At 36.5% G+C, this 23,841-nt stretch overlaps 1 protein-coding gene across 3 annotated transcripts in view; it reads left to right on the top strand.

Moving 5' to 3' along the window:
• The first annotated feature begins 14,552 nt into the window (after positions 1-14,552).
• Positions 14,553-23,841, top strand: part of MIPOL1 (mirror-image polydactyly 1) — a 324,740-nt gene continuing 315,451 nt past the window's right edge. For 2 of the 3 annotated variants that reach the window (XM_090270121.1, XM_090270120.1), the window contains exon 1: positions 14,553-14,789. The gene's annotated coding sequence lies outside the window, so the exon portion shown is untranslated. The remainder of the gene's footprint in view (positions 14,790-23,841) is intronic. The other variant, XM_090270123.1, reaches the window with a different exon arrangement.

Here is a 23,841-nt window from a genome sequence, read left to right as displayed (position 1 = left end):
TTCCCTCTTCTAATAGCAAAGAGATTATATATTTAAATATTAACCACAGGCCACACTACATTCTGTTACACAGAAACCTAAAATAATTAAATGCCTCCCCAAATTAACTTTATTTATTCATATGTAAGTAGGGAACTTTTTAAGGTTAAAAAGAATTGTCACATCTATTAAACCCCAAGGCACATACTGAACCAAATTCTGCATTCAGCCATTGAAACTTATTAAGTTCAGCACTTTCCTACATGCGGGCAATGTAATGGTTAAAATCCCTCTTGGAGCATATAATTTAATTGAGGAAATCCCCACTGTCTTGCAATGTAAATAAAATTTTGCCTTTCCTAAATTATTTCAGGAAATACAATAATACTCCCAGGTCATGATTTAAAATCAGCCTTTTGATTTTATTATTTCCAAGAATAACTCAGTCTCTGAATCTTATCCTGAGGAGGTGGATGCATGTTTATGATCTCACTAAGCCCTCAATCTCTGAAGGCTCCTATCTATTCATTCAGAAGACCCTTCTAGACCTCCTTCTGAATACCCTTAAGAAAATTGCTACCTCTTTTTAACATCTCTGGACTAGAACAGATTTTTTTTTTGCATAAAAAACAAGGCCTGATATCACAAGTAATCTAGTCCTACATCACTAGAATAGTTGAGGAGATACAGCCTAGGTATAAAAACATTCTGGAGCTTGGGAATCAGCCAGTGTCAATCCAGAGAAAACAAATAACCCAATGCAATAGGAACTCTGAATATGAGATATCTCTTATCTGTAGCCAAATCTGACCATGGCCAATATTGGAATGCTGGGAGGTTTAGCACTGGGGGAAAGAGTGATAAAATATATTTGACCTACTAATTCAGTTCCTCTAGACTCAATCTATCACATTACTCCATTATTATTTTATATAATATGTAATATCCTGATATTAGAGAAAAATGCTCAAGTATGAAGCTTATATTTTTAAATTATTAATTTATTTTGCTGATCTTGGTTGATTACTACATAATTAAATTATTGATTTATCAATTATTGCAAAGTGGCTGGAAACTAAACCTTCAGGAACCTCAAAATTCTCACTGAATTTAAATATATGACAATTTCTTCAGCGTCTCTTTGGAATGAAGTTTTTGTGTTGGGCCATTGGGTCAGCTATTGTTCAAGACCAAAATAATAGTGGCTTACACAAAATAGAAATTTATTTCTCCCCTCACATAACCCAATTATAAGCCATAGATAAGGTTCCATCCAGCAGACTGAGAGAAAGGTGAAAAGGATAAAGAAGGCCCTGAAAATTACACAAATCTTGGTCAGAACTCGGCCATGAGAACTATACCTAGGTTGGGGTAGGTAATATTTTGCTGGGTGGCAATGTATATTAAAACAAAAACAAAAAACACTACAGTAGAAGGGGAAAACATACTGAGAAACAACCTGCAGCATCTGCCACACTTGGGGAAAAGTTTAACAATGAAGGGCTATACTTTAAAAGGACTGTATTTGCTCATGTTGAAAGATTTTGTTTTCAAGTCTAAAGTTTGTCTTCATCTGTGTCTAACTAGAAAATGCCATATAATCCCATGGTACTCAACATACTATGAATGGAAACACATTTTGAAATGCCATTCACTGAAACATACATAGCTCAGTGGGCCCAGAGATTTTCTTTAGGTGTCCAATCATACTGTCTGCACACACTGACACACAAATGTAGAATTTGGCGTACTTGGAGCCCATCCATGGAATAGGTTTACAATTGTAAACCTACTTTTGCCCCATCCTGTAGCAGAGATTATAATGAGCTCTTCAAAAGATCTATTATTGTATATTATTCTTATGTAAAAGTATTGGAAGTATTTTTAAAAGTTCTGTTTGCAAGTGAAAAGGTCTTCTGTGCTTTAAAGTCTCCAGCTCTGAGTATTAGTGCCGTAAGATCTCAGTGGCTTATAACTTACAAATACCAAAGCAGCATGTTGTTATTTAGGCCAGATCTTAGTTTCTGGTTCATTCAATTATCCCATCACCTGACAGAGCATTTCTGTATTCCAGGGGACTTTACTAGGCAGTGTGAACAAAATAATTAGTTGGGAAATTTTTTTCAATATTTTATTATGATACAATAGAAACAACACATAGAGGTCATTTATGCAGGGGTGACCAAAAATAGGTTTGCAGTCATTTGTATGGAAAATAATACAATTAATTAAATAAAAATACAAGAATAAACTGTTTTGCCTACTCACAACTGTAAACCTACTTTTTCCCACCCCTGTATGATAGAGTTCTGTTATCTGGAACAAGCTGGGAATCTAGGAGTTACGGCTTCTGAGTAGTCAACATGCAGAAATCCATGCATGTTCATCCTAGGAGCTTCCTAGGCCTTTACTTAGAACTAGTTTTATACAGAATTCTTAAAAGATTGGTAGAGTGGGTATCTAATATATTGCTTCACAGCAGATTAGAAAGAACGGAATAAAAGAGAGTAGGGGCCCCTACCAGGTGACTCAGTTCATTGGAGTGTTGTCCCGTGCACTGAAAGGTTGTGGGTTTGATTCCCAGTCAGGGAATATAGCTGGGTTGCAGGTTTGATCCTTGGTTGGGGTACATATGGGGAGTGACTAATCAATATTTCTATCTCACATTGATGTTTCTCTCTCTCTGAGATCAATAAACATGTCCTTGGGTGAGGATTAAAAAACAAGAGAATAGAGGATGGAAACAAAATACAGTGTACAGACCACATGTTGTAGAATCATGGACCTGAAACCTCTATATAATTTTATTAACCACTGTCAACCCAACAAATTCAATAAAAAGAAAAAAAGAGAATAGGGGAGTGAAACTCAGAAGGATTCTAGAAAAGTGAAGAGGAACCTGCAACCTCCAGGCCACATTCAGCCTACATAGCAAATTGTAATAATTACAATAGTCATTTAATGCTTACCTTAAGGCACACACTTGCTAAGCATTTGGTAACCTATTATCTCATTCACAATTTTCCTGTGCCTTAGGCATTCTTATCTTCATCTTACAAATGAAGAAACTCTGGCACAGAGTTTAAGTTAGTTTGTCTGAAGTCAGACTGAGTATTTGAGGAATTATTTGAACCTAAGTATGTGTAATTTAAGAGGCCACTTTCTGAGTCACTAAATATTGTTATTGTGGTCTAAATTTAATTTCAGCTTTTTTACCCATACAGAAAAGAAGCTATGAAAATTTTCAGAGTAAAAAGCTTGTGTTATCCTCGACTTTGATAAACAATGAATTAATTGATAAACTGGATCAGGAACTTTATATATCTGAAGTTAGAAAATACTAACTTTAGTGCCATAAATTATATAAGTATAAATGGTGTGAATTTTCTGTTTGTTAAGTCAGGATTTCTCAGCAATAGTGACACTGATACTTTGGGACAGATAATTTGTCATTGCAGACTGTCCTGTGCAATGCAGGGTATTTAGCAACATCCATAGCCTCTACCCACTAGCTGCCAGTAGTAACAATCAAAAAAGTCTCCAGATATTACTAAATGTCCCCTGTGGGGAAAAATTGTTGTTGATTAAGTAAAAGAGCTAATATAATAGTGAAGTTTATTTAAACTTTCTAGAATCGTAGAATGACAGACCTGGAGGAGACTTTTATCAGTTCCTTATATGACAGACAAGGAGACTGAGATATGATCAGATCGGGGCCCTCACCTAAATTACCAAACTACTTAGAAGAGTTGGATGGGAGAGCCAGACATTATCTGATTTTAGAACATATATCCATAACTCATAGACACAGAGAGCAGTGTGGTGATGGCCAGAGGGAAGAAGGGGCGGGGCTGGGTGGAGGCAGGCAAAGGTGGGTGGGGAAATGGGGACTTCTATAACAGTGTCAACAATAAGAATACAGTATTCCCTCACTTATCATGGGTATTACGTTCTGGACCCCACCGTGAAGTAGGAACCTTACATTTATTCTACAAACTTAAACCTACGTAACTTTAACAACATACATATACAGTACCACAAAATCCTGCGATACAGCGAAAAATCCACGATAAATAATTAAATATATTTTAAAAAATCCTACAATACAGTGAGGTCGCGATAAGTGAACCGTGATATAGAGAGGAACTACTGTAAAGAAAAAAAAAAATTCTAATAGCCAGAAAAAGAACATAATCTAGGCACCGATGTCTGGGACATTTTCTATAAACTGAATTTAATACTGTGGTTACAGTACCCAGAATGATTCTTTTAAAATGTATCAGATATTTCTCACTTGTTCTAAGCCATCTAGTGGATTACTCTCATCCTTAGAATGAATCCAAAGTCCTAGCCATAGCCCACAAGAGCTTATATAAATTGGCTTCTGGCCACCTCACAGACTTATTTCCTAACACTCCTTTCATCCTGCTCTTGTCACACTGATTTTCTTGGCTTTCCTCTGAACACTCCTAAACATGTTCCCATCTTTGTGTTCCAGAATTGTTCTTTTCCTAGACATTCCCATGACTTGTTCCTTCACTTCCTTCAGGCATCTGAACAAATATTACTTTAACAGGCAGGTTCTACCTGTCTAAAATTGCACTTCTCCTCAACATTTTCATTCTTCACCTAGCCTGATTTCTCTTTATCACAATTTTCATCACTTAGATATAGTCTGTATTATTTATTCTTAGTCTTTTCCTCCTTTTGAATGCAAAGTTCATGCTGAAGTGACTGAAATACTGCCTGGAACAAAGTAGGCATATAATAAACCTTGATTCAGTGAATGGATCACAGTTACCTGATACCCTTTAAGTAGTCACTCTTTATTTACCCTTCTCCCATCCTCTGGCAACCACTAATATGATTTGTCTCAACTCATTTCCCTATTCTGAATATTTCATATGTTCATCTACAGCTACACATGTTCCTTTTAGTACTGCTTTTACTGCAGCCTATAACTTTTGGTATGTTGTATTTTTATTTTCATGTTTCTCAAGGTATTGTTATGGGTTGAATTGTGTGTTACCCCCAAAAGATGTGTTAAAATCCTAACCCCCAGAAACCTCAGAGTATGACTTTATTTGGAAATAGGGTCTTTACCAAGTAATCTAATTAAAATGAGGTCGTTAGAGTGACCCTAATCCAATATGATTATATCCTTATAAAAGGGGAACTCTAGACACAGAGGCAGACATCCACAGAAGGAAGACTACATGAAGAGACATGCAAAATACCACTTGATTACTCTTGTCTGTAGTATGTTTTGAAATCAGGAAGTGTGAGACCTTTGTTCTTCTTTCTCAAGACTGCTTTGGCTCTTTGGGGTCTTTTGTGTTTCCAAGTGCATGTTAGGATTTTCTTTTTTCTATTCTGCAAAAATGGCATTGGGGTTTTGATATGGAATTGCATTGAATCTATAGATTGCTTTGGGTAGTATGACAATTTTAACAATATTGTCTTCCAATTAGCAAGCACAGATGTCTTTCCATTTATTTGCATCTTTTTAATTTCATTTAGCAATGCTTTATAGTTTTCAGTGTACAAGTATTTTACCTCCTCAGTTAAGTTTATTTCTAAGTATTTTATTCTTTTTGATGCTATAGTAAATGGGATTATTTTCTTAATTTCCCTTTCAGATTGGTCATTATTAATGTTTCGAAACATAACTAATTTGTGTTGATTTTATATCCTTCAACTTTACTGAAATTGTTTATTAGTTGTAAGTGTTTTATTGTGGAAGTTTTAGGACTTTCTGCATCTAAGATAATGTCACCTGAAAACAGGAATAATTTTGATTCTGTTTCCAACTTGGATGGCTTTTATTAGTTTTTCTTGTCTGGTTAGTCTGGCTATAATTTCCAGTACAATGTTGAATAATAATGGCAAGAATTTGCATCCTTGCCTTGTTTCTTAGAGGAAAAGCTTTTAGTCTTTCATTAATGAGAATGATGTTTGCCATGAGCTTTTCATATATGCTTCTTATTATGTTAAGATGGTTTTCTTATTTCTTAGTTCATTGAGTGCATTTTTTTTATCATGAAAGAATACTAAGTTTTGTCAAATGCTTTCTCTGTATGAATTGAGATAGTCATGTGTTTTTTTGTACTTAATTTTGTTACTGTGGTGTGTGATACTGAATGATTTTTGTATACCGATGCTTGCATTCCAGGTAAAAATCCTACTTGGTCAGGGTAAATCCTTTTAATGTGCTGTTGAATTCAGTTTGCTAGTATTCCGTTGAGGTTTTTTCATCAATATTCATCAAGGATATCAGTCTATAGTTATCTTTTTGTGTCTTTGACTGGTTTTGTTATCAGTGTTACAGAAACAGGGGAGTCCAAAAACAAACCCCAGAGTTTGCTGCTGGGAGATAGGGAAAAGGAAGCAGCTTTCAGGATGCCTTTGCATGCCTGGGGCTAGTGGCTGGAAACTTTGTTCCACAAAGATCTGCTTTGAAACTTCCAAGACTCAGGAAGATGCGAGGGGTCTTAAACTGTGGGATGGTATGGAAGGAGCCTACAGAGCCTGGGAGGGTTCTGTGAATGGTCAGAACTGCTTGCAACACCCACTGCGTCAGAGGACGCAGTCAGGGATATATAAGCAGCTGCGGACATTTTAGGGTGTGCTCCCTCCATGTGGCTCGGAGGAGGGGGTCTCCAGGCTGCTTTAAGGGAGGCCTCCCAGCAGCTTTAAGAAGAGGCTCTTGCCATTCGGTTTGCAGGAAGAAGGTAGTTTACAAGGAAGCTGAGAATCCAGGCAGTTCTGCATTGAGAGCTGGAGGGCACCACAGCACAGAAAGGACCTCCCCAATCAGAATTGAGTGATTGGCAGCTACTGGTAAAGCTGAACTGTGCCTAGGAAGTAGGGAAATGGTGTTTCTGATTTTCCTAAGACTGGCCAGGTCTGGGAGGGGGAGGCAGAACTATGTGCAAATAATTCTTTTTCTTTTTACCAAACTCTGGTATTGAGAGTTATAATTCTGGCGTCTGGCAATTGGGCCCCTAACTAAACAGCCTGTGGGTTCTGTTTCAATCGGAGCAGCCCAGGGGTTCTGTTACATCAGGGTATGCTGGCCTCATCCAATGAGTTTTGAAGTATTCTTCAATATTCTGACAGAGTTTTAGAAAAATTAGTGTTAATTCTTTTTCTTTAAATGTTTAGTAGAATTAATGAGTGAAGTCATCTGGTGCTAGACATTTCTTTCTTGGGAGGTTTCTGATTATTGCATCAATCTCTTTACTAGTTATAGGTCTATTTAGATTTCTTTTATTTCTTCTTGGTTCAATCATGGTAGGTTACATGTTTCTAGGAATTTATCAATTTCTAATTGGTTATCCAATTTGTTAGTGTATAACTGTTCTAAGTAGTCTTCTTTAATTCTGTGACGTCAGTGGCAATGTCTCCTCTTTCATTTCTAATTTTAATTATTAGAAGCTTCTCTCTTTTTCTCTTAGTCTAGCTAAGGGTATGTCAACTTTTTTGATCTTGTTAAAAAATCATTTTTTTGTTTCATCCATTTTTCAATTCTCTATTTCATTTATCTCTACTCTAATTTTTATTATTTTCTTTCTCCTATAACTTTGGGTTACTTTTCTTCTCCTAGTTCCTTGAGGTTCAAAGTTAGGTTGTTGACTTGAGATCCTTATTATCTTTAATATATCTATTTACCACTATAAACTTCCCTCTTAGTACTCCTTTGGTGCATGAATCCCATAGTTTTAATATGTTGTTTTTTATTTCAATTTATCTCCAGATATTTTCTAAATTCTCCTGTGATTTCTTCTTTGACTTACTGGTTGTTTAAGAGTGAGTTGTTTACTGTCCATATGTTTGTGGATTTTCCTGTTTTCCTTCTGCTATTGATTTCTAGCATTCTTTCACTGTGATCAGAGAAGATACTTTGAATTATTTCAATCTTCTTAAATCTGTTAAGACTACTTTTGTGGACTAACATATTTAGAGAATGTTCCATGTGTACTTGAGTATTTTACTATTGTTCAGTATAATGTTTTTTATGTATGTTAGGTCTAAGTGGTCTATAGTGTTACTTAAGTCCTCTGCTTCTTTATCGATCTTCTGTCTTGTTATAGCTAAATTGGAAGTTAAATATTAAAATCTCCTTGCAATCTATTCCTCCCTTCAATTCTGTCAATGTTTGCTTCATATAATGGGTGGGCAAAAGTAGGTTCACAGTTTTTCATATTAAAAAAAGACATGCAGGTTGTGATTATAATACCTGTATTAACCTTATTGTACTCACAATTGTAAACCTATTTTTGTCCACCCCTGAATTTGAGAATTCTGATGTAGTGCATGTATATTTCTAATTTTTTTATATATTGCTGGTAAATTGACTCTTTTATCATATATAATGCCCTTCTTTATCCCTTGAGACACTTTCTGACATAAGTATGACCACCCCTGATCTTTTTAGATTCTTGTTTACTTGGAATATCTTTTTCCGTCCTTTCATTTTAGCCTGCATTTTCTTAGATCTAAAGTGAGTCTCTTGTAGACAACATATAGTTGGATCTTGTTTACTCGTCCATTCAATTAATGTATTTTAAATGTGGCATTTAATATTTATATTTAAAGTTATTACTGATAGGGGATGATTTACTATTGCCACTTTATTAATTGATTTCTGTATATCTTTTAGCATTTTTCCCCTAATCTTTCCTTTGTTGTCATAATTTTTTGTGTTTTATTGATATTTTTTTTTGTAGTGACAGGTTTTGATTTCCTTCTCATTTCCCATTGTCTGTATTCTATATGTTATTTTTCCTTGTGGTTACCAATTACAATTACATAAATCATCTTAGAATTATGATGAGCTATTTTAACCTGACAACATAAATTCAGTCACATATAAAAACTCTACTCCATTACATCTCTGACCCACCATTTACATTATTGATGATTGAAATTACTTCCTTTTTATGTTGTGTATCATTAACATAGATTTGTAATTACTTTTTATGCTTTTGTTTAAAAAAATTCATACCACATTTAAAAGTGATCTATGAACCTACAGTATAATACTAAGGATTCTATATTTGTCTATACTTTTCCTTTTACCAAGGAGGTTTATATTTCACATGGTTTTGTGATGCTGTTTATCATCTTGCTTCAACTAGAAATGCTGTTCCTACCAGCATTTCCTATAGTGTTGTTAAACTACTTCAGCTTTTTTCTCTGGGAAAGTCTTAATTTCTTCTTCATGATTGAAAGACAGTTTTGCAGCATATTAATATTTTTGATTAACAGGGTTTTTTCCTTTCAGCATTTTGAATATATCTTTCTACTTCCTTGTAGCCAGCAAGGTTTCTGCTGCGAATTCTGCTGATTACCTCATAGAAACTCCTTTGTACATGACAAGTTTCCCTTTCTCCTGCTGCCTTCAAGATTATCTTCTTTGTGACTTTTGATAGTTTGTTTATTATGTGTCTCAGTGTAGGTCTCTACATTTATTCTAGGTGGAGTTTTTGAGTGTCCTGCATTTTTCCATTTCTCTCATGAAATTTTGAGGTCATTATTTCTTCAGATAGGTTCTCTGTTTCTCTTTCTTTTTCTTCCCCTTCTGAGATCCCCAAAATGCTCATGTTGTTCCACATGAGGTATCCCATAAGTCTTTTAGCCTCTCATAATATTTCTTCATTCTTTTTTCTTTTCCCTACTCTGTCTTGGAAATTTTAAAAATCCTTTTTTAGAGATTGCTGATTCTTTCATCTTTGTGGTCAAGTCTGATGTTGAATTCCTCTAGTGAATTTTTCAGTTCAGTTATTGTATTCTTGAGTTTCAGAATTCCTATCTGGGTCTTCTTTAGAGTTTCTTTATTTTTGTTAATGTTCTTATTTGTTTTTGTTAGTTGTACATTGGTGCTCACTTTTAATTTATTGAGAATCCATATAATAGTTATTTTGAATTCTTTTATAATCCATATATCTGTTTCTTTGGGTAGGTATCAAGAGACTTAATTTGTTCTTTTCAATGAGTCATGTTTCCTTGTTTCTTTGAATGTCTTCTGTTAGGACTCCAACATTTGAAAAATCAGCCACCTCTCCCAGGTTTTGTGGTATGCTTTTGCAGAAGGAGATCTTTCTCCAATCATTCTGGCTAGAGGTTCTGGAAACCTCTTAAGCCTTATTTAGGGATATGATCTCTTTGGGCTTGTGCGTGTAATCTAATAATTAAAGAGTTTTCCCAGTTTGTACTCAGGGTCTTCCCCTGGCATCTGTCCTTGTACCGTGGCTTCTGCAACGCTATAGTAAACTGTGGTAATGGACCACCAACTGCAGTCTGTGGTACTGTGGACTCTGGTGCACATTGATTGCCTTTGTTCTCAACAGTTCCCAAACTGGCCACACATTCCTGTCAGAGCTTAGATTCAGGAAAAATAGAAACCAGTCCCTCAGGCAACCCCCTGAAAAATCAGAACATTGGACATACATTCTTCCCCTTCTCTCCTGAGGGAGAAGTTGAGAGTTAATAATTTCTTCCCAAATCATGTCATGCTGAGGGGTGAGCCACTTGCACGTGAGTGCTATGAATTTTCTTACAGGGCTTTGATGCAGTTGGTTTCACACTTGCCTTGAGTGCAGAAACACAAATGTAAATGGTTCATGTATTGTTAAATTTGTGTCTTTGTGGGAGAAAGAGGGTCTATAACTTCCTATTCTGCCATCTTGCTGATGTTACTCCTGATTTGAATGCTTTTTAATGAATTTGTATTTGTATCATGGTCTTTTGGTAAATATTCCATGCAGACCTAAATGTGTATTCTGCTGTTGATAGGTGGTGTTCTATAAATGTCAATTAGGTAAATAGATTAATAGTGTTCAAACTTTATACATCTTTATGGATTATATCTGTCTGTTTGTTCTATCAATTATCGAGAGATGAGTTTGAAGTCTCTGACTGTAATTTTATATTAATTGTGTATTTCTCTCTGCAGTTCTAACATATTTTGCTTTGTGTATTTTGAAGATCTGTTATTAGGTCTATCAGAAATGGAATGGTGGAGGACAGAGAAATGCATGCTGAGATCCAAAGAGAATTAAGCTTTTTTTTTTTTTTAATGACATATGTGATGACTGAAAATGAATCATGAATGTATACAGATTGAGAAGGAAGAAATAAAACTGTCTTTGTTTGCAGATGACATGATTGTCTAGTTAAAATTATTTTTTAAAACATCAACAGAGAAAAACTCCTTGAACTAGTAAGTGATTATATCAAAGTTGTAGGAGACAAGGTTGATACACAAAAGTCAATTGTTTTCCTATATACCAGCAACAAACAATTGGAATATGAAATTAATAGCACAATACCATTAACATCAGACCAAAAATACCAAACTTAGGTATAAATCTTAACTAAATATGAACAAGATCTATATGAGGACAACTATAAGACTATGATGAAAAATATCAAAGAAGATGTAAATAAACAGAGACATTACATGTAGAGTTGGCCCTTGAACAATAGGAGAGTTGGAGCGCCAACCACTAAGGCAGTTGAAAATCTGCCTATAACTTAAGTTGGCTCTCTGTATATGCAGTTGGTTGAACACACAAATGCAAAACCTGAGAATATGGAGAGGCACTGTATATTTATTTTTAAAATCTGCATGTAAGTTGACCCATGCTGTTCAAACCCATGTTTTTCAAGGATCAAACATATGTAAAAGAAGGCTAAATAGTGTCCATGATATTAGTTCTTTCCATCTTTATCTGTATAGCCAATGCAATCCCAATCAAAACCCAAGCAAGTTTTTTTATGACTACTGATAACTGATCCTAAAACTTATATAGGCAAAAGACCCAAAATAGCAAACACAATGTTGGAGGAGAAAACGAAAGTCAGGAGATTGACACTACCCACCTTTAAGACTACTATAAATCAATAATAATCAGGATAGTATGGTATTGTTGTAAAAACAGATAAACAGGTCAACTGAATGGAACAGAAAGCTCAGAATAGATCCACATAGAGTCAAGTGATCTTTGACAAAGGAGCAAAAGTAATTCAGTGGACAAAGGATAGTCTTCATCAGAGGGTGCTGGAACAACTGGACATCCACATGCAAAAAACAAATCTAGATACAGAATGTATTATACACCTTTCATAAAAATTAACTCAAAATGGATCATAGATCTAAATGTAAAATCCAAAGTGATTAATCTCCTAGAATATAACAAGGTGAAAGTTTAAGTGATGCTGAGTTTGGTGATCACTTTTTAAATACATCAAAAGTAAAATCTATGGAAGAAAAAACTAGGAAGTTAGACTTCATTGAAATTAGAATTGTCTTCTCTGTTAAATATACTATTAAGAAAATACTACTAGCTACATACTGGGAGACAATATGAGCAAAAATAAAGGATATGTATCCAAAATATTCAAAGAAATCTTAAAACTTAGTAAGAACACAACACAATTATGGGCAAAACAATAAAAAATGGGCAAAAGATCTGAACATACACCTCATCAATGAAAATACACAGATGTCAAACAAGAAAAATGCTCAATACCACATGTCATCAGGGAATTGCAAATTAAAATGATATCTCTTACAATAAAAATTTCTGTGTATTTATGTATGTCTAGGTATATGTGTTGTTTCTGTTTCTCTACAGAACCTCGACTATTATACAAGGCATTCTCAGCTACTTGTGTGCATTTTTATTTATTATTTCATTTCTAGAATTGACTGAAGCATTAGGCACATTTTTTTGAGGCTAATGATATTTATGGATTTTAGAGTATTCATCATCTGACCTTCTTTTTTGTTCCCTGTAATGAAAGAGAGGTTCGTTTTCTTTTCCCTCTCATCCTTATCCATATTTCTGCAAAAGCCCTATTTGTAGGAGGATTGAGGGCACAGACATCTTTGACAATTAGCTTGAGAAGAGAAGGAAAGCTCTAATTGGTCTCTTTTACTTCTTGTAGACTGGCAACTGTTAGCAGGATGGAGAAAAAGAGTTGCATATGTGATTGAGGGTGGTGGTGAAAGGGGGTTGGGAAAAAATTTGCTATTGTCTGAAAAGTTCAGGAAAAGAGCATTAAAGAGTTACTTCAGGTAGCTGAAAGAAGGGGTAGGGAGAAAAGGCTGAATAAAAAAGGCAGAAGGAAAAAACAGGTTACCAAAAGGAAAGAAAACATAGCTTTTCTCTTTACCCTGGAGACCATTATCAGCAGATAATGAGTTTTTAAAACTAAGGTTAATAATGTACATTTACCCAAAGAAAAATAGTATAACCACTTTCTCTAAATTTAATCTATACATTCATTATTTGGTTTGAATTTTCTTAATGTTGTGGTCACTGTTCCTTCTTATTTCTTGTTATTCCTTAGCTCGGAAAAGCAACTTTCCCTTTCATTTACAGATAATTCTAGTAGGTCCTATTTCATCATTGTTCCTGATTGAAGTGCTCTTCTCACCTACTCTGGTAAACTATACCACTCCTCCTTTTGTTTCGTACATTTTTATGGTACTCTGTGTCTATATCCTTTTCAAACTTTGGCTGAATTAAAGAAAAATGCATTTCAAAGCTTATTCTGTTAACAAACCTCTTCAGAACAATGTCCATTCAGCACAATATAATAACAAAGAGTTTGTGAATTTTATAACCTATTTTGTTAACCCCCCCCCCTTTTTTTGACACTAAAGTGTAAGTTACTTTCATTAACTTGAACTATTAACTTGGGAAACTGCCAACACTTCATATTTTGCCTATTGCCTGTAGAAATTATTGTTGCTTTTTATCCAACACCCAGAACAGAACCTGGCATATTGTATGTGCTCAATAAATATTTGGTGTCTGAAGGAGTTAACATGACATTTATAAAAATAATACTAATCTGTGGAACAAAAGAGCCACACTTGAATTAGTAATAGCTAATTAATTATGTCAGTCATTCCTCATTTCAACAGGGAGACACACAAATTAAAGACTCATTTTTGTTGTTTAATTCTGGAATGTTCAACATTTCATCTTAAAGAATCCACATATGTAAGATAAGCATCCATGTCTCTTTCTAGTACTTAAGTCGAAAAGGTTACAACTCCAACTTTGGGTTGAAACTTTCTTTGGCCAGGAGGCAGGTACTACTTTTGCTCATCCAACTGGAGTCCAACTTTGGCCCTTTTCACTCAAACATCAATTCTCAAGATGCCCTTCTCTCCCCTGTCCCTGGTGTCCCTTCCTCACTCTCCCTCTCACCTCAAACCACACACAAACAAAACAGGAAACCACAACTCCGCCAGCTCCTATGGAGACTAGGCAACACTGAAGAGGCTACCAGACACATTTTTAACCATCCGGTTTTCCTCCTTTAACCATATGAGATGCTGTCTAGACAATATTTTGCTCTCTCAAATCGCGCCAGTTGTCTCCATCCCAATAATCGTAGCATTCCGCTAGAGCAGCCACGGAAAAGTACTAAGACCGCCTTCTTTCTTCCCCAAACTCCTGATAACTTTCCAAGCTCAGTCCCTGCCCAGTGACTCCGCCTCGTGGCCCCAGCGCCGGCATGCGCATGCTCAGTGTGCACCGCCTGCCCCCAGCTCGGAGCCCGTTCCGCCTCAGTTCCCCGTGGGCCCTCGGGCGCAGCGGGCCGCCTGCTCCCTCCGCCTCTGCGCTCCGCAGGGGCGTTTACAAGCGCACACCTCCTCGCGCGGGTGAGCCCCGGACCCGGAGACTCCCAGTGAGCGGCGATTGGCTGACGCGGGGGCTGTGTGTCGGGCCTGAGAAACTCTGGGAGAGTGCAGAGTTGGCTCCGGGGTGGCTCCGGGCGTGTCTCAGGTAAACGGGTTTGTTTGGGCGCGTTGGGCGACCGGAGAGTCAGAATGAGTTTAGAGCAGCGCTGGAAATTCCGGCTGCAGCCTCCTTGGGGAAGGTGGCTGCGCAGCGCGGAATCTGCAAGGGTGAAAGTTGGCCTCCTGTGGTCCGGAGTGAAGGGGCTCTCTGGCAGGTCAGGGTACGCAGGTCCTCTTTCTGGGTATGATTTAGGCATCTTCACCTATTTCCCATTATGAGTTCAGCAGCTGAGCATTTTATTCAGTGATGTAGGTTTTTGTTTGTTTCCCCCTAAATGGATTGACTCCGTGCCCTCGAGAGTCACTGAGTCGTTTGTATTTCAGTTCTCACACTTGTAGATTTCGGCAAAGAATGCGGTGCCTCTTTAGGTACACTGAGCCATGCTGCAGAAAGGTAATGTTTAAATATCTTTGGTTGACAAGATCTTCTGGCCCAAATTTCTCTAACTGGAAGGTGACACCACCCAAGAGTATTTGTGAAGTACTTAAAGCTCCATGGATGGAAGGAACTGGATAAACACAAGATAGCAGCATTATTATGATGGTAGAAAGAAAAACTTTCCACAAGAACAAGCTTTTTGAAAAGCTTCTTTTAACATTTTATGCAGATTAAATCATCGCATTAGTAGACAAAGGTAAACCAAAACAAAGGGCCAAACAAAACTACATTTCAAGGACGTTTTCTTTTCTCCCCCAGCTAAATTTAACATCCTGTCACAAAGTGTTGGCTCTTCAAAGTTCCTCCTTGGGAACTAATGTGGAACTACTGAATATTCATTTGGGTATCCTATGCGATAGTATACCAAGAAAATTAATTAAAACAAAGCTGACTTCTATATTAGGTAACAGGAATTAAAGATATAGGTGAGTGATAATGAGGCAAAATTGGAAAAGTGTACTGGATATGTACACAATTTTCCTTCAAAAACAGTTTATAGAAGTTTTTTTAGTATGTTAATTTTTAAAGGGTAGTAGACCTCCGGAAAAGTGTGTGAATCATAAGTTTACAGCTCACTGAATTTTCACAAAGTATATCCAGCACCTAGATCAAGAAAGCATTACTTGCCTCCCAGAAGCCCCACTTTGTGTTCCCTTCCCAAAGATAAACATTAACTTGATTTTTAACAACATCTATGAATTTGTCTATTAAGTTTATATAAATGGAATCATACAGTATATAGCCCTTTGTGTTTCACTTTTGCCCATCTTGCATATGTGAAATTTATACAAGTTATGTAGCAGTACAGTTAGCCCCCGTATAACAATGTTGTTAGCTTCCTAACAAATGCTGTGTTATGTGAATCTATGTTATATGAAACAAAGGACTAGTACAAAAAGGGGGGTTAGGGTCCAAAAAAAAAAAACTATTATATTTTTATAATTAAGAGAAATATCTTTATTAAAGCAATTTTCATCAAAAGTATTCATATTAATATGAATTAAATAGTTTTCTTCATCATCACTACTAAGTCCCATTAACTGAATGTGTTTTCTTTTTGACAAGATATCCTCATCCTCTTCAGCATTACCTTGATTTCTATGCTCTACTTTTTGCAAAACATCTATTATTTTAGATTGCTTGCTTTTAGCTGAGAGATCTTTATAAATTCCATGATATGATGCTAAGCACTTTTGAAGTTCTCTCTTAAACTTCGTGCTCCTTTTGGTGCAAGGATCTTCATTTAAGAAATATGACTGTTAGGAAAGTCTAGGGCTTTCTTTATGCTTTTAGAGTAAACTGTTTAACTTCTTCATTTTCATTAGTGCTGTTGTCCCCTAAGTTATCCTGGCACATTCCAGGTGTCATTTCCACCAAAATTGCTTCATCGGTTTCTTCTTCTACCAGCAGTTCTTTGATATCTTCTACAGTCATATCGTGTTAGAGCGAAACCGTGTCATAGAAGTGCCGTGTTACACGGGGGTTGCCTGTAGTTTGTTTCTTCTTATGCTGTATGGTATGCCATGCAACTTTTGGCTGTTACCAATAGGGCTTCTGTGCACATTTTTGTAAGTATTTTAGTGAACATATGTATACATTTCTGTTGGATATATACCTACTAGTGAAATGGCTACATTATAGGATATACAGGTATGCATTTCTGGCATAACTACCAAAAACTTTTTAAATTAGTTGTGCCAATTAGCACTCCTTTTAGCAGTGTTTGAGAATTCTGGCTCCTCCAAATGCTCACAGCACTTAGTATTATCTTACTTATTTTAGCCATTATGGGGAGTATCATAGTGATATCACCTTGGGGTTTTTCCCTGATTTCCCTAAAGACTAATAATATTTAATACCTCTTTATATGTTTATTGGCCACTTGGATATCCTTTATTGCAGGGGTCATCAAATTTTATGTAAAGAACCAGATAGTAGATACAGGCAGTACTTGCTTTGTAGAGTTGCAGTTAAAGCAGTGCTGTGTGAAGCTAGGACTGCCTATATTTTAGGTTGATAGGCCATATACAGTCTCTGTATTTTCTTCTTTTCTTCCTTTCCTCCCTCCTTTTCTCTCTCCCTTTCTGTCTTTCTCTCCCTCCCTCCCTCCTTTCCTTCCTTTTCTTCTTTTCCCGTTTTTTTCCTCTTTTCCTTCCCCCCCCTTTCTTCCTTTCTCCGCTCCCTGCCCTTTCCTCCCTCCCTCCCTTCCTGCCTGCCTTCCTTTAGGCCTGCTTTCCTTTCTTCTTCCCTTCCTGTTTTGCCTGCCTTCTTGCCTCCCTCCCTCCTCACTTTCTTGTTTCATAGTTTTCTAACCCCTGCTATGTGGAAAAATGACTGTTCAAAATGACTTTTTCGTATTTTCATTGGTGGTAGTGAAATCATTCTCTGAGATGGGTTATATTGGAAAAGCATAAATATATAATAGTATTAAGTGATGAGTGCTATAGTATTTTGAGGTTAAATTTTAAATTCTTAAACATATTTTCTTTTCTTTTTACCAGTTTTACCTCAAGACTAATTAGAGACCTGTTTGAGATTTCCCTTAACTGTTCAAAAGAGATGTAAGAAGTGAGAAAAGAAAGGAGATGCAAGCATTTTGTGATATTGCATAAAACTCTGGGGAAAGGGTAAATATCCAGATAGTTCTGCATAAAAATATAAAACAAAAAAAATCATAAAATACTTTTTTCACTGCTTTGAGATGGATGTTGTCTTTTGAGCTGTGTTCTCTTGGGATGGCTTTATTGAAATTTATATCTACTGATTGAGTCTATTCTTAATATGGGAAGTAATAGCCAATAGCTTGGGCTGTGATGCTCAACTGTGGCATGCCTGCCCCAGATGGAGGTTCTCTCTACCAAACGCCCCATTGTGCTGTCCAGGTCGTCTGCTCTTATGTGGGGCTCCCTGCCTTTCACCTAGTACCAAAAGTATCAAAGAACTTTTGAAAGTATCAAAAACTTTCTTTGAATACTATTTCAGCCTATGTTAACATTTTAAGGTAACACTTTTATATAGAAGTGACTTTAGGTGTATATTTAGATATGTATATGCTAAAGCTAATGAGAAGCTTGCAAGTAGTCTCTATCAATGTGATTTTTCTTTGATATGGATAATTGACTTTTTTTTCAATCTTACTTGATTGTTATGCACACTCAGATTTAAGATAAACCGCTAGGGCTCAGATTCTACCACCAAAAACTCACTACTGTCCTTGAGCCGTTCTTATATAGAAATTCTGGACAGAGTCGGGCATTTATACACATATATATGCACACACATACACAAGTAATTTGACTAGTATAAATACCTTTCTGCTTTATTATTGCCACACAAAGCAACTGTACTTAACGTGCAATGTTTTCGCTGCACTTCTTGAACCAGAGTTGGAGTTCCTACAAATTATTATGGCTTGTAAAGAGTATGTTCTGTGGAGGTGATTTTCTAACAAGTGAGCCCCATCACCTGCCCCTGGGCTCCTGACTCATAGAGGAGCAAATAGGGTATTTATGGAGTAGAAATGTTTAATGTTAGTACACCCTGAGTGATGCTTCTGTATGAATAAGGATACCTACTCCCCCAATATTGCCTGCATCACATTGCCATTGTTGACCTCTGGGATACTATTTTCCAGGATTCGAGTGGGGACCAAACTTGCCTTTTTTGGTTGCACTTTCTATTTTTAGATATTTCATTTACGTTTACTTTAAGGTGACTCTCTGCCATGACCTATTGTCTGTTGCTTTTATACTTTACTTTCAGCAAAGAATGTTAATACTAAAGTGTCCAGATACCTGGGACTGAGATGGGCAGAGGACAACTGATTTTCTTCTCATATGCCACCTACAGAGATAGCTTTAGGGCTAATGAGAGAAAGAGAAATAGTGTGCAGCATTAGTCATTTGTTGCTGCTCTGTTAGTGCCGTATTATTCTCTCTACCTTTTGAATTTAATGGATTTTGAGACTTAAAGAGAGGATAGGGTTTTCTTAGGGCATTAATTGCAAAAGCATGCACTACAGTGAAAGAGCACTGGGCATCAGAGCAGTATGGCTTGTTACCTCTCAGTGTTAACCTCTCCTGGAACGTGGCTCTCTTTTGTAAAATGAGGCATTTGGGCCAAGTATCTAGTAATGGTACTTTCCTGAAGATACAATAGGGATGCACAGAATTTAGAACTTAGAATTTAAATGGCTGTGGATGTCATTTTGGCTACCCTGAGTTTTTTTCAGTGAAAACACTGAGGCCTTCAGAGATTGTATTTAGTCACGTAGTTTCTAAAATCCAGTTGGCCTAATTTGTATTCCAGTTGCCTCTTCCATTATGTTACTTGTGATAGGCTGCCTTCTAAGATAACCCTGGTATTCAGACTCTTGTGTGCTCCTTTCTCCTAAGAAAGACTGGATCTAGAAACTCACTTCTAAAAGAATATAAGGGCAGGGGCAGGGGAGATTAAGGGTGGAAGGACTGAGCAAAAAGGAAAAAGGACTCATGGACAGGGACAACAGTGTGGTAATTGCTGTGGGGGTGGTGGTGGTGTGTATAAGGGGTATAATGGAAAAGATACAATAAGGATTAAATAAAAAAAGAATATGGCAAAAATGGTCAATGTCACTAATGAGATTAAGTTAGAAAAGACTATAACTTCCTTTTTGCTGGCACTCTTGCTCACTTTGATGAAGCCAACTACCATGTTATGAGTTGACCTACTTAGAGACCCACCTGTCAAAAACTCGATGGGGCCTTTGTGAAAATCTTTCCTTATAGGTTTATGTATGTGTAATTGATTGACAGTTATTGACACTTAACTATGTTAACTATCGGTATAATTGTGGATTCTGTTCTTCCTTGTAGTTCTGTTTTTGATTGATTTATTAGGAAGTCATGTTATTTGAAGCATACATCTTATAATTGGTCTTTCTTCCTATGAATTGAACCTTCTTTTCATTAATAAGTATCCCTTTTTACCTCTAGTAATGCTTTTTGTTTTAAAATTTAGTCTGAATTTTTAAATAAACTTTTTATTTTGAAATAATATTAGACTTACCAAAAAATAGCAAAAATAGTACAGAAAGTTTTTGTAAACCCTTCACCCTACTTCTAATGCTGGTGCAATGCATAATCATAGTACAATTATCAAAACTAAATTATATACTTTATCCAGATATCACTAGTTTTTCTATTAGTGTTCTTTTTTCTGTTCTAGGACCCAATTCGGATCCCATGCTGTATTTAGTTGCCGTGTGTCCTGAGTCTTCTCCAAGCTATGACCTCTCTCTGATTTTGATATAGCTATCTCAGCCTTCTCTTGGTTAATGTGTGCATAGAATTGGATTTTTAAAAATCCAGTGGGACGTCTTTGTTTTACAGTTGGAGCATTTAGTATTTGGATCATTTTATTCATTCATATTTTGCATTATTCCATTTTTATCTTTTGTTACTTTGGAAATTATACATGCTTTACCATTCTTTCAGTGGTTATCGTAGAGACTATTGCATCCAGAAATGTATCTTTTCAGACCCTTCTTTATGCATTTCCTTCCATGTGTATATGTATCTGAACACAAGTTTTGGGTTTTTTCTTTTTGCTTTTTTATTTCCTTAATTTAATAATGGTTATGTTTTATTATTTTATAACTTCCCCTTGTCATTTAATAATATTTTATACACATGTCTATGTCAATATGTTTGCATAGTGTTTATAGTATTTATGTAGCATAGTTTGTTTAACCAGACCTTAATTTGTAGCTATTTCTGCTGTTTCTAATTTTTTAAAACATAAACAGCACTGCAGTTTTATCTTTTTGTATGTCTGTGTTTGTACCCTTGCTAGAATGTAGATTTCTGGAAGCAGAATTATAGAATCAAAGTTTGCACATTTAAAGCTTTAATTAACACTATAGGCAATCTTTTTATTTTTTAATGGCATGGTTTTTAATAAAAATAATATGTGCTCATTATAAACTCTTTTAAGCAATATAAATAAATAAAAAGATGATAGCAAAACATTACTCCAAATTCTATAACCCCTACCAAAATGACCATTTTTTAAACTAGATGCATGGCATTCTATGTTTCTGTCCTTGCACTGCTCAATATTTAAAAAAAAAAAAAAAAGTACCCATAGACACGTGTTTGTAAAATATCACAACACCAAGAATGGAAAGAAAAAAAAAAAGAAAAAAGAAAAAGGTCCTGACGGTTTAGAAAGAAAACAAAAACAGGCCACCTAAAAAGAAAAAAGAATTGAACGAATATACAAACATCAGTCTTCTTGATCAGCATTATCATTTTCTAGAACATAGTTTTGGAGTGCTTTCAGTGTTTTGAAGAGTACCGTTTTCAACCTCCAAATTCTTGGCTAGTCAACAATCTTTGGAGTATGGGAGTAGAACAAAGATTTTCAGACCTGGAAAGCCTCAGAAGTTATGCTCTAGCAAAATAAAGCTGTGAGAGAAAGTCCAGCTTAGGAGAACAGTGAAATGATGTCCCAGGAAGGACAGGTATATAGCAGGCCTAGAGTTCAGGTGGTCCAGATTCAGAGAAGCCTCTAAGGAAGGAGGTTTCTGTAACCTCTGGGTCTGGAGTTTTTTCTGTTGGAAGGTTTCTTAAAACTCTGAATTCAATTCCTTTACTAGGTTTTTGGTTATCTCTTCTTATTGAGTTCACTTTGGTAGATTGAGTCTTCTAAGGAATTTGTCAAATATGTGGGTGTAAAGCTGTTTGTGATATTCCTTTCTAATATTTTAAATTTTTGTGGGATCTTTTTAATGTCCTTGTCTTCTTCCTGATAATTGGTGGTGTATGTCTCTATCTTGATTGATCTGGCAAGAGACTTATCAGTTTCATTTCAAAGAACCGGCTTTTGGTTTCATTGATATTTTCTATGTTGACTTTATATTTTCAATTTCATTGATTTTTGCTCTCATTTCACTTATTTTGTTTGATTTGTGTTTAATTTTCTCTTAATTGTGTATATTTTTAAAAGTGGAAGATTAAGTATTGAGAGGCCTTCCTCCTTTTTACATATATCTGTTTAGTTCCATAAATTTCCCTTCAAGCACTGATCAAGCTACATCCCATAAAATTTGGTAATCTTTTCCCATTTTTATATAGTTCAAAGTACTTGACAATTTCCCTTTCTTATTCCTTTTTGAATCATGGTTATTTAGAAGTGTTTGGGAATTTTCAAGACACCTTTCTGTTATTGATATCTAGTTTATTTCTCTTGTAGTAAGAGAACATAATTTATAAAATTTCAATTTTTATAAATGTGTTGACGTTTGTTTATGAACCAGAATGGGTTCTCTTCTGGTAAATGTTCCATGCACACTTGAAAAGATTGTATATTTGGCCATGTTGGGTGGAGTTTTTTATAAATGTCAGTTAGGTCAAGTTGATGATACACTGAGCCCTCTAGTGAAGATTAAAAAATATTTTTTAAAAAATTTCTGAAACTTCTAGTTAATGTGGTGGCACAAGTGAACATGGCTCACCTCCTTGCACAACCATATTAAAATTAAACTATAATATAGAACAGCCGTCACTCAGAATGATCAGAAATTGAGCTGAATGGAAGTCTGACAACTACAGAATTAAAGAAACCACATCCATCCAGACTCATAGGAGGGGTATAGATGTGGAATGGGCTGGTCCACATCCATGTTTGGTGGATACAAGTTTGGGAGGGATATCTCAGTAGTGAGGAGCCCCAACCTCACACCAGGCCTCACCATCTCAGGGCTCCTATGCCCAGAAGATAAGTCCCTGTCACTCTGGCTGTGAAAACCAGTGGGGATTGAGCTGGTAGAAGAAACTGCTGGATTCTCAAGCAGTTCCTCTTAAAGGACCCACACATGGACTTTCAGACATACTTCCTCTGAGCTCCCACTCTAGGGTAGTAGCTTGAAAGGCACTAGAGGCATATGGGGAGGAACTGAAGTGTCTGGCATTGAGGCAGAGCTGGGGGACAGCTTTCTCCCAGATAGGAAGGCAGGCAGAGACCATTGTTCCTTTTCTGAACCCTCCCCCAATAGAGCCAGTGGGCAGGAGCCATATCTGAGACTCTATCAACCTAACTAACACCATTGTCCTGCCTTGGAGATCCCCTGAGGCTCCGTCCCACCCAAGCTCTTAACAGTGGCTTCTCCACATGAATAGCTGGTCTTGGCTCATCCTTCACAACTTCCTAAATCCTATCAAACAAGCAACAGCCAGCCACAGTAATCCCTTAGCCTCCTTACCTCCTGCTGAGTGACCCCAGGCCCAGCACTGGCTGCAGTTAGTCTAGATTTACAGCTTGGCTTCACCTGGGGTTCTCCAAGCCCAGCACAAATAGCAGTCATCTCAGATTGCTTTATAGCTCATGCAGGGTGGCCCCAGTTAGAACACAGGTGGGGGCTGACCTTGGCCTGCACCACCCAGGAAACTCAGAGCCTGCACACCCAGTGGACAGCTACAGACCATGTCAAAGTACCACTACCCTACACCTAAACAGCTGATCCTTCATGGAAGGCAGATGGTGGTGGTGAGTGATCACAACCAGTCCTTATGGTTGATTGACCTGGGTAAATCCTTCCCATTGACCTGCCAACAGCAGT

This window comes from Furipterus horrens, unplaced genomic scaffold (genome assembly GCF_987537825.1).
Source record: "Furipterus horrens unplaced genomic scaffold, mFurHor1.1.pri manual_scaffold_3, whole genome shotgun sequence".
NCBI lineage: Eukaryota > Metazoa > Chordata > Mammalia > Chiroptera > Furipteridae > Furipterus > Furipterus horrens.
This window is presented reverse-complemented; position numbering and strand designations above follow the sequence as displayed.